The sequence below is a fragment of the Pinus tabuliformis genome, chromosome 2_1 (assembly GCF_031772625.1).
Source record: "Pinus tabuliformis cultivar Carrire ecotype Pingquan chromosome 2_1, CPIR1, whole genome shotgun sequence".
NCBI lineage: Eukaryota > Viridiplantae > Streptophyta > Pinopsida > Pinales > Pinaceae > Pinus > Pinus tabuliformis.
The window spans coordinates 496,973,795-496,984,846 of NC_142299.1; positions in this window are offsets into that span (position 1 = coordinate 496,973,795).

Sequence of the window (11,052 nt, forward strand, 5' to 3'; positions counted from 1 at the left end):
TTGTACTAAGGTCCGGACCGGGTGGTTATCCCCGATGTTGTTGCAGCGATTTTCGAGGCATCAACATTTTTGGCGCTAGAAGGAGGGCCATCAACTGTGAATGGCACATAAGTCAAAACCTATAAGCCATTCCAAGAGTAATTCTCCCTCCGTATCCCCTCGATCTTCCCATTTGCATACTAGTTCGCTGGTATCCAAACAAGGAGAAGGGAATCAACTACCACTGCTCAAACTCATCATACTCCAGAACAATTAAGTCTTGAATCACCTGAAGTCCAGTCCCTTATCCACAAACTTCAGAGCTTCTCGATTTCACCACAGAAATCTGAGGTATCACAAAGCAGTGCGACTTCGCAGTTCAATTTAACTCATCCTCTCACCAGACTTCAGAGCGAAAAACTCGGTATTGAACCCACTGAGTTCCCTTTACCCAAAAGGAAAAAGGCGAAGAAAATTACTGAAGGATCTGATAGTGAAGAGCTTTCATCCACGTCCTCCATTGCATCTTCCCCTCTGCAAAGTCAACCATCCACTTCCCCATTACATATTGTCGTTCACCAGGGATTAGAAGCCTCAACATCCCAACCTGCTCACTCCTCAGCATTAATTTCTTCCCATACATCTGGAATTCCAACAGTAGTATCAACCACTGCTGCTATTATAATGGCAGACCCATGGACCAGGCCAGGTGCAGTCAACATGCCTGCACCATTGCATCCTTTACCAGATGCTCCTGAAAAATGGCTACCTAAATTTAACCCAGATGACGGGACCCAGGCTGAAGAACACATTAATAATTTTATGTTAGCAGTTAACTTGAAAGGAGTGACAGAACAAGATGTTGTTGTTAGACTCTTCCCTTACACCTTGCAAGGATCAGCAGGATCCTGGTATTTTTCCTTACCCTCTGGTTCAATTACCAGTTGGAACACTTGCCAAGAGCAGTTTCTTACCAAATATGGAGATGATAGGTCTTTAGCTACTTTAATAAACGACCTCTCCAATTTGAGAATAGAGCATAGGGAACCAATAAAGGAATTTAATGCTAGATTTAATAAACTCCTGAATAAAATCCCTACAGCTTCCAAACCAAGCGAACAAATTCGAAGCGAATGGTATATTACCGCCCTACCTGCCAATATAGCCATCTTTGTAGACAGGGCTGGGAAACCTACCTTAGCTGAAAACATGAGAGAAGCACTTGCTGTGGAAAAGCGCATCAATGCTCTAGAGAAGAAATCTGCTTTGGAAGACAGAAAAGCCAAAAAAGTCTCATTTAAAGAAGATTCCAAGAAGAAAACCCCAAAAGACCCATATGACATAGAGGGTTTGCAAAAAGTCCTGAAAACTTTGTCTAACGAAATGGTCGAAATAAAGAAGCAGGTGGCTGAAACCTCAAACAAAAGACCATTTAGGATTTATAATAAAACTGAAACAAAGCCACCGAATGTCATATCTAACGCAGATTCAGAGCAAGAAGAAGAGGAAGAGGAAACAACCTCACAAACTGATGATGAAGAAGAAGTAGCTGAATGCCACGGAATGTGGGATTTTATACTCCCCAACTCTGATCCGATAATGAAGAAGAAGCCTTTCCGGTTACTACTAGAAGTAAAAGTACTTCTGAACCTGCCCAGGCAACTTCAAAGAAAAGGAGTGCAGGCGCTACCACAACAAAGGAAAAAGTTCCTCCAAAGAAATCACCTGTAGTAGTTCCCCAAAACCAGCCTTCAACTTCTAATTCTCCTTCAACATCTAAAACATTACTGGTATCCGATTCAATGGAATATAACATTGTTGATGACATGAAGAAAACTAAAGCAAACATAACTATGTTTGAACTTAGTAAATTAAAGCATCAGCAAAAATTACTTCTTAAAGAATTGAATGCCGTTCCCTCTACACCCCTTCCCAGTGCAAAATCTGCTAATGATTCAGGCCAACCTCCTCCACGTATGGTTGAAGCTACCGATTCAGTTCTAATTGGAGACGGATCGAATTCCCATACTCCACCCTTCCTGCTGACCTATGAGATTTATAACAGAAACCTGCACAACTGTTTAATTGACTCAGGGGCATCATCTAACATAATGCCAGCTTCAGTTTGCTCTAAACTGAACATTGAACCCCAGAAGTCTGCTATTCATATTGTACAGTTGGACAGGACCAAAGTGCAGGTTGTGGGAGAAATTAATTCCGTAACTATCAGGTTGTCTGCCGATCCTAGAGTTGTACAGAGGATTGACATCCTAATAGCCGATATACCTGAATTTTACGGTTTAATTTTGAGTAGGGATTGGTCTGAAAAATTGCATGGTTATATTTCCACTGATTGGTCCCATATGTGGCTTCCCTACAAGGGCAAGCCAAATCAAATAAGGATCGATCGAGAAAAACACATGACCCACACAGTTACTGAATTTGAGCAAGAAAACCAACCTGTAGCGTTCAACAATAACATTTTGGGGAATTGTTCGTCAAAGTCATTCTTTGGCAACTTTGTTGCCCAACCATCTCCTTTTTCAGTCAATCATTTTACATCTCAGATTGAAAATTTTTCACAAACTGATAAGTCTAGATGTTTCAATGATGCTGAGAAAAATGTAAATACTTTTGTTAATACCTCTTTATTTTGGTCTTTATATTTTGATGGCTCTAAGTCCAGCGAGGGCTCAGGAGCAGGTTGCATTTTGATTAGTCCACAAGGAGAAAAGACAATGTTGTCTTGTAGGTTAGAATTTGAATGCACTAACAACACAGCCGAATATGAAGCTTTAGTCCAGGGATTATATAAAGCAATCGGCCTTAAAGTGCAATATCTAAAAGTATTCAGCGATTCGGAAATTATTGTTAAACAGGTGAGAAATGCAATTCATTGTCTTTCAAATCACCTCAAGCATTATCAATCGCTAGTACAAGATCTTACCTCACATTTTTCAGCATTTAACATTTCCTCCATTCCTAGGTCGCAAAATTCGGCAGCCGACCTACTAGCCAATGTAGCTTCCAAGCTTCTACCTTCTAAAGACTACAGCCTTGATAGATTTTCCGTAGAATTACTTTTTAGGCCTTCAATTCCCGACAATGTCACTAATTGGAGAGTGTTTAACCATGATGAAGATATTTTACAATTTCTAACTTCTGAAAAGTCCTATGACGATCAAATTATTGAGGAAAATGACCATGATCTACAAATGAAAGAAACACTTCAGGAAAATTCAATTCCTAAACCAGTGGTAAAGCTCGAAGATCTTTATGATATCAAAGACAGGTTTAAACCTGTAATTAATGCAAAGCTCCAAAGTTCTACCCTTAGGTTTGAATTGATAAATCTAGGTACTGACCATGCTCCTCAAAGCATTAATTTAGGATTAGGACTTTCCTTGGAAGAGAAGGAGGCATTCATTAAACTCTTAAGAAAAAACAAACAGGTCTTTGCTTGGAAGTATGATGATTTGAAGACATATGATACATCCATTATCCAGCATACCATTCCTATGCTTCCTGATCAGAAACCGATTCAGCAGAAGTTAAGAAAAATACATCCAAATTTAGAGAGCCAGATAAAGTCGGAACTTAACAAACTCTTGAAAGCCAAGATTATTTTTCCTGTCCGACACTCAAACTGGGTCTCTAACATGGTGCCAGTTAGAAAGAAAAACGGTGACATTCGAATTTGTATTGATTTCAGAAATTTAAACAAAGCAAGCTTGAAAGACAACTTCCCATTACCTACTATGGAGCAAATAATCCAATCAGTATCAGGCTCTGAATTGATGTCCTTTCTTGATGGATTCTCAGGATATAACCAAGTCCTGGTTCATCCTGATGACCAACTTAAAACCACATTCAGAACAAAATGGGGGACATATGCGTATCAGAAAATGCCTTTCGGACTTATAAATGCAGGAGCGACATTCCAAAGAGCTATGGATATAGCCTTTAGAGGGTTGATTAATAGAACAGTAGTCGTCTATTTAGACGATATTACTGTATTCTCTAAGAAGAGGTATAATCATTTGCATGATCTAAATCAAATCTTTTAGCGTTGCAAAAGATATGGTATTTCTCTTAACCCTAAAAAGTCTTTCTTTGCTCTTGATCAAGGAAAACTCTTAGGTTTTATTGTATCCAAAGATGGCATTTATATCGATCCTGATCAGATCAAAGAAATCTCTGAAATCCCTTTCCCACACAACAAAAAGTCGATGCAGTCGTTTTTAGGCCAAATCAATTTTGTTAAAAGATTTGTTCCTGATTTTTCTCAAATTATTTTACCACTTCAAACGATGATCAAGAAGAATTCAGTCTTCAAGTGGGGATCAGCAGAAAAGCAAGCTTTTGATGTAATCAAACAATCAATAATCAATGCCCCAGCCTTGAATACTCCAAATTTTTCTAATCATTTCACATTGTATACCATTGCATCCAACGTATCTTATGCTGCAGCACTTACGCAACTAAATGAACACAATTTGGAAGCACCCATTTCGTTCTTCAGCTCAAATCTTCAGGGTGCTGAATTAAATTACTCCGATGTAGAAAAACAAGCCTTTGCTGTATTTAAAGCAGTCAAACATTATAGACCCTTCCTTTTGAAAACCCATACAAAAGTGATAGTTCCTTTCCCGGCAGTTAGGCAACTATTAATCCAAAAAGAGCTGGGTGAAAAAAGGGCAAATTGGGTCACAGCGCTTCAAGAGTATGACTTAGAAATTAGGCCAGCAAAGATTGTTAGGGGTCAAGGTTTTTGCAGGATATTGGCAGGAGCATCAAACATTCCAGAATCAAGCGATACAGATCAAACTCAAGAAATCAATCAGATAAGTGTTACTGATTCTGGATCTCAATATGCAGATTTAATATTTTATTTAAAGAATGGTTATGCACCACCAAATTTGTCTTACAAAAACAAAAGGGCCATTAGGTTAAAAGCGAAGAATTTTACAATTATTGATGACGTGCTTTTTAGGCAGAATTATGATTCTATCTTGTTAAGATGCCTTGAAAAACCTGAAGCCCAAAAGGTTTTGCAGGAGTTACATGATGGACCAGCAGGAGGACATTTCGGAGCTGACACAACAGCTCACAAAATTATTCATGCTGGTTACTATTGGCCTACTCTGTTTAAAGATGCCCACGAGTATGTAAGGAAATGTCTCAATTGTCAAACTGCTAGTGGAAGACAACGTAAATCAGCTTTCCCTCTGCAACCAATCAACATTGAACAACCATTTGAGCAATGGGGATTGGATATCATAGGGGAAATCACTCCATCGTCTTCAAAACAGCATAAGTACATCCTTACTGCTACCGATTATTTTACTAAGTGGGTTGAGGCAATCCCTTTAAAGACAGCAAATTCTGAAGCAATCATTGAATTCATAGATCAATTCATTATTACCAGGTTTGGTGTTCCAAATGCTCTTGTTTTTGATAATGCATCTTACTTTTCAGGCAATGCTATGTTTGATTTTGCTATTAAAAGAGGATTTAAGTTAAAATATTCCGCTAATTATTATCCCCAAGGTAATGGTTTAGCGGAGTCTACTAATAAGAATCTGATTAAAATCATCAAGCGAACTATCGAACAAAATCAGAGAAATTGGCACAAATCCTTAGTGTTTGCATTATGGGTTGATAGGATAACACAGAAAGCTTCTATTGGAACTTCTCCGTTTAATCTTGTATATGGAAAAGAAGCAATACTACCCACAAATCTTGTTATACCTTCTTTAGCCCTAGTGCAGTTTATTGAGGAAACTCCTTCCTCTTCTATTCAGTTTAGACACGACCAAATTCTAAAATTAGAGGAGGAAAGAGAAAAAGCCAAGGTTATCCATGCCAAACATCAGCAAGTCATCAAAGCAGCTTTTGATTCAGTCTCATCCGGTTCAAAACAATTCCAAGTCGGTGATTTAGTTCTGAAATGGGACAAAGCCCATGAGGACAAGGGTAAACACTCCAAGTTCCAGAAGTTATGGCTTGGACCATTTCAGATCTGTGAGAAGATAGGCCATTCAACCTTTATATTGCAAGATTTATCAGGTTTGAGAGATTCTCTCCCTGTTAATGGCCTTATCTTGAAGAAATTATTTAACTAAGGAGGTAACCCCTTCTCCTTTCATTTCAATAGGATTTTATAGTTTGTAGGATTTTTTAGAAAATAAGGTTGTGAGATATCTTCCATTGACCTTTTGCTGTGTTTGAAAAGTTGTCCCACAGAACTAGTATGAACATTTGCTTTTAAATAATAGAACTTTTAACCAAAAAGGATAATTTCTAGGAAATTAGATATCATTATATTCTGAAATCACAATTCAAGTTTTGTCAACTCCTCTCAAAGCATAGAAATATTGTAAATCATTTTCTGTTTTCAAATTGGTCTCAAAAGGTTATCAATATCAAGATAGAAATCAATCCAATTTCAGCATCTTCAACTCTTACCCTGTCATCCATTTACTCTTAAGGAGAAGATTGTTCATCCCATTCACTAAAGTTTATGATTATTCAGAGTGTAATTCTAAAATATAGGATATTAAAGATAAGAGGTCTTATTACAAGCCTGCTTACCATGTTCATAGGGAAATAGTTTATCTGACATTACCAATACTGCAAACCAAAACAGGGTAATGGCTTGAAATTACAAGACAAGGGGTCTCATCACGAGCCAGCTTGTTCAGTTAGACTACTACCAGTGAATGGCATTGTCAATAGCTGGCCACCAAACCAGGACAATGGCTTTTTATCTTATCAACAACAGTAAAGGAAATGAAGTACAAAATATGAAAAACATATTTTGAATTCATTCTGTTAATCACACTCTTAATTGGATGGAACAATGGACAATCACATGGTTAAAAGGTATCCCTGTCGAAACTATAAATGTTTGCTGGCAGCAGAGGCTCTACCTATGACAGAGGAGTTCATTTTAAAAGCTGATTTGGAAAGGTTTTCTGTTTTATCATTATAAACTAATAAAGCCCTATTTTAAAGCTTAGAATGTATTTGTTCTCTTAGAAAGGAGAGGAAGTTAAACAAAATAGTTTCATTTTATTTAGAATACATATATATCTGGTTATATTAGAATTTCCCCTTTTGATTGAAACTCTATTTTTTTTTTTTTTTAAAAGCTTAAGTATTTCTATTATTTCCAGAGATAACTGGTTCTTCCAGCGAATCGCCAATTGTTGTGCTCTACAAAAACCCCCCATTTCATATCATTTTTATTTATAAATATTAACATATGAAATGGGTCCCTTTAAAGATTAATTGGTATCAATACTTTTATTGTTCAAAAAGGTCCGATAATCAAATGAACTCATTTTATAAAACCCTTTTTGAAAAACCCATTTAAAGAAATAAGGCAAATCTTTGTCATTGCGATAAAGCGATCGCAAGATCGCATATCGCAATGACATAAGAAATATAAATAAGCGGCACATAGATTTCCGCCGATGCGATATCGCAATCGGCGATCGGAAAAACTCCATGCACATTTTAAAAGCACCCCATGCCAGTAGTCCCGATGCGATGCGAAATCGGCAATCGGATATCGGCGGCAATCTTTACTTAAGTCTTAATATGCTCAAAGCTTTTCCCCGATGCAATGCAAGCGGCAGTCGGCAATCGGCAATATCCAATGCACATCATTAAGGCGCACAGGTCATACCCCCGATGCGATTCGATATCGCTATCGGCGATCGGCGATACACTATATGAGCACTTTATAATCCTCATCCCCCCGACGCGATACGATAAAGTGCAGTTTTCAATAAAAAGCCGTTAAGTGATGGGATATCGCAAGTCATTCATATTTAAAGCTTGATCGGTTAAGCAGTCATTTACCTGCACTCAACCGCCAAAACGCCCATTGCACGCTTAAGTGAATCATTCAGCCGAGAGACGATATAATGGGCATTTAAGGGATGACAGGTTTTAAACGGCCAATTAATGAAATCATAATTCTTAAAATCTTTCCATGGATTGTGTCTGCGCCCATTTTTAAATACTAATCCCTTATTACGCACCTATGCATATGTTCTCATTACTGGCAAGTTTTCATTGCTATCTCTGTATTACGCACATTTGTCTCTCTGTGCAGAATCCATCCGAAAGAGAAAACTCAAACAAGATGGGGAAGAAATCTAAGAAGACCGCAGGCGCCTCCACTACATCAGCAGCAGGACAAGCTCTTGTGGACAAGAAGAAGGGCTTAATTTCCGATACTACATGCACGGGCCTCACCAGAGTCACTTGGCAAGGCACTTACAATTTGATTGAAGCCGAACAACCAGAAAAGACAGTAATAGAAGCTACTCCTGATCCTACTCGCAAGTCTGATTATACTCTCAAAGATTTAGCCGACTCTTTCCTTCACAGAATAGCAGCTAGGGAACAAATCCTCCCATACACAGATGTAGTGTGGTGGGCGATTCAAGAAATCCCAATTTTGGACAGAACTTTCAACACTAGAGATGGGAGAATCTTCGGATCGTTCAGTCCGGATGATCTAAGACAAATGTATCATTTGCCCGAGCCGGAGAAGATATATAATAAAGCATTCCTGGAGAAGTTTGCAAATGAAAATGAAGTTGAATCCGAACCCATCCGGGATTGGAGACAAAATCCAGCCAACCACAAGCACGAATCTTCGGGTAAGTACTCAGTCGACTCTCTGGCTTCTCCTTATTGCTATGCGGGGATAATGATGTGTAGATTATGGGGATTGCATGACTCTGCTAATTTTACCATAGAGATGGTTCCTCTAATGGAGGCAGCTGTAAACGGTATAATTATGGATTGGGCCACCATCCTTTCTGACAAATTAGCACAAGTTGTGCGTGACTTTAGACATCAGACTATCGTCATAGAAAGGAAAATTCCCCCATTTTATTACAGTGCATATATCTTAGATACACTATGTTTCAATTCTGAATTCCCCGTGCTCGGCTGGAGGTGGACGCCACAAGATCCCACGGCCATCCACATATACCATCAGAAACTATGGAAGACCTCTTACAAGCACCATCTGTACCAAGTCTGCAATGGCTTTATGGTGCCTATTCACTATTCTATTTTTGACAAACCCATTCCCAAGATTTCATATCAAGCTTCGTTTGATATAACAGCGGTAGAAAGTTGGTTTGGGGAGGAGAGATTTACCTACATAAGAGTTTTCGGCAGCCAAGCCGACCCACATGTTCTCCCTTTGTATATACCAGATAAGTTGCTAGCAAGAGAAATCGCCTATCAGATTACGGCTGAGAGTGTTACACAAACTCTCAAGAAAGAAAAGAAGAGGGGTTGGCCCTCTTTTCCCTTCAAGTGTGGTGTCTATACTCTGCATGATCTCAAACATGCAGAAAAGGAAGCCACAAAGCTTCAATCTTTAACTCTGGCGACTATCCCAAAGCAGGCCAAATTAACAAAATTCGAGCACAAAGAAGATTGGTTTGACGACCTATTCGTTGCATCCGAAACAATAGGTCGAGCTAAAGAACTTGCTCGATTGAAATATAATGATGAAGGGCTGACTGAGTTCAATAAGCTTAGAGAATAGAGGTTGCAAACTCTGCCTCTAGATTTACTGGCAACAACCCCGGCGACATCATCAAGCGGGCCTGTTCGGCAACAATCAAAAGAACCTTCGGTAGTAACAAAGGATCATAAAAAGGAACAGGAGGAAAGACAGAGAAAATAAAAAGAAGAACGGCAAAAGAGAGCACACGAGGAGAAACAGAGGAAAGAGCAAGAGGAACAACAGAGAAAAGAGCAAGAGGAAAGGCAAAAGAAAGAACAAGAGGAACAGCTGAAGAAAGAGCAAGAAAAAGGACGGGAAGAGTCCCAAACCGAAAAGGAGAAACAGACCACCACCGATGTCAATGTGGACACTACCATAGACCCCAAACTATTCCAGGAATGGCAGCAGTTTCATTCCATCATTAGTGGATTGGAATGTTCAAAAGATGGGGACACTTCCAAGACAAATGACACACAGGACATCACTTCACCTCAGGTTCTAAGTGGAACCAGCGGCCCACCCATTTCTAAGGATGTTGAGATAATTCCAAAGGACCCCTCTGATCAAATCATTCTCCAGGTATAAGATATTCCTCCCCTGGATGTTTTCTACAGCCCAAGGCATAGAGCAGTTGTAAAGCGATCAAGGAAAAGACGAAGGACTGATCAACCTTCTATTTTTCCAGAGCAAATAGTCACGGGTAATGTAGTATGGAAGGAGGAATTGGACCCCTCTGATGACCTAACAAAACTGTCACAGTATGCAGGAGCTTATTCCGCAGCAACAATCGACAAGGCATCGGAGGTAAGTCTTCTACTGAAGACTAAGGACCAAGAAATTTTTGCACTACAGGCAGAATTGGCCGAGACAAAGCAGAAGGCAGCGCAAGCAGAGGAGCAGTTGCTGGCAAAACAGCAAATGAATGATCAATTAACCTAGCAATTGCAGGAAGAAAGGCAAAGGATTGACCAAAATGCAATCCAGAAACAAAAGGAATTGTCGGAGGCATTGGCACAATTGAGAACAGCAAATGAACAAATGATGAAAACGAAAGATGAGAAAATCACTCAATTGTCATCGCAGCTTGAAATAATCAAAGGCGCTCCATAGGTGGATGAGTTCAGAAAGGAAGCATCACTAATAAACAATGCATTGATATCACAAATTATGCTCCTTTGTCAACAACTCACTGAGGCAGAGCCATTGTGTGAGTTAACTACATCCATTAATCAGCAGGTAGAGAAGGCCAGGAATGAGTTAGACCAGGCCGAAGAGATCATAAGTGGATATCTTGACTGGCAAGATTCTGATCAAGGGAGAGAAGCAAATTTGCCCAAGATTTCAGAAACATATAAAGACATACTTTTTACAGAATGGCACACTCAGGTGATGAAAGCAGAAAGGGCAGCTTCAAGGTGTAAATCAACCTCCAGCAACCTAGTTGATCTGGTTAACAACACTCTCTACTTAGCGAATATGATCTCCCAATGTACGCCAGGAAAGATAACAACAACAAACATGTTGGAGCA